This window comes from Silurus meridionalis, chromosome 15, assembly GCF_014805685.1.
Source record: "Silurus meridionalis isolate SWU-2019-XX chromosome 15, ASM1480568v1, whole genome shotgun sequence".
Taxonomy (NCBI): domain Eukaryota; kingdom Metazoa; phylum Chordata; class Actinopteri; order Siluriformes; family Siluridae; genus Silurus; species Silurus meridionalis.
The window spans coordinates 8,525,374-8,526,214 of NC_060898.1; positions in this window are offsets into that span (position 1 = coordinate 8,525,374).

An 841-nucleotide genomic window follows, 5' to 3' on the forward strand; every position below is an offset into this window, starting at 1 on the left:
TCCCAATGCTCAGTTCATGTGCTAATGTTGCTTACAGAGGCAGATTAGAATCCGGTGTGCTTGGTCTACCATTTAACGGTGGAACTAATGTTTCTCATTGCAGGGCAGCTCTACCAGGGTAGAAATTACATGAACTGATAAAGTCACTGAGCTCTTCAGTACAACCCATTATACTGTTCTGGTATAATAGATTTTGATGTTTATCTATTAAGATTGCATGGAAATGGTTATAATTCTATGCACCTGAACTAAATTTTTTTTTTGTTAAATAGCGTATTGCTAAAATCGGTTAATCATCAAGCTTGCACAGTTATTAATTTAATTCTGTGACAAATTTGGTGAACTTATTTAGAGCCGGCATTATAGTCAGATCAGACATTCAATCAACACCTGATCATTCAGAATTGAGAAACAAACATTGTGGTGATATAAAAGATGCTGTTTTTTTAAATTGCAAAAACGGCTTTTAGGAACAACTATATTACTAAAACCATGAGCCAAGAGATTTCTGCCAATACAAAATACTTAGGATTCAATACCTGTGCACTTGTTTTTGCAATTCTGTCTAATGTGGAATGAATTTTGTTTCCATCAATTTAATATTTCTTAGATTAGAATGAAGAAATGTGAATGAGTGTAGACATCAATAATGGCATGCTTATTCATTTATCAGTGTATTCCCTTATTACATTTTATGCTATAGCCATCTGTAATAAAGTCATTTTTTAATTAAAAAAAATGAAGTACTGGTGTGTTAATCATTTCTATGAAATTGTTTAGATTTAAAGGCATAAATGCAGTGCAATGCAATGAAATGCAAAAAAAGAAGTCGATTCCCATA